We start from the raw sequence: 325 nt of genomic DNA, 5'->3' as shown, positions 1-325 counted from the left end.
CACCCCGATCCCATGTACCTCACATTCCAAACTCCATTCCTTCACTCACACTATTCCTTTTGACTGAATTCCCTATTTCAAACCCCTTCCACCTGTGCAAATCTTTCCCACCTTGCAAAGCCAAGTTTATGAAACTCCCTGGTTCCTAGTAAGATTGAATATCTCCTTTGTGTTTTTTCAGCTTTGTACTACTTATTACAAGCTGCCTTACATTAGACTTATTTAAGTACCATGCCTTTCTCACAAGATTCTAAGCTCTGATTCTCCTGCACCACTCAGGGAATATACAATAAATGTTAATGGAGTTCTCATTGCCGGTTTTGAC

This window comes from Colobus angolensis, unplaced genomic scaffold, assembly GCF_000951035.1.
Source record: "Colobus angolensis palliatus isolate OR3802 unplaced genomic scaffold, Cang.pa_1.0 Scaffold377, whole genome shotgun sequence".
Taxonomy (NCBI): domain Eukaryota; kingdom Metazoa; phylum Chordata; class Mammalia; order Primates; family Cercopithecidae; genus Colobus; species Colobus angolensis.
Note: the sequence above shows the minus strand (reverse complement) of the source record.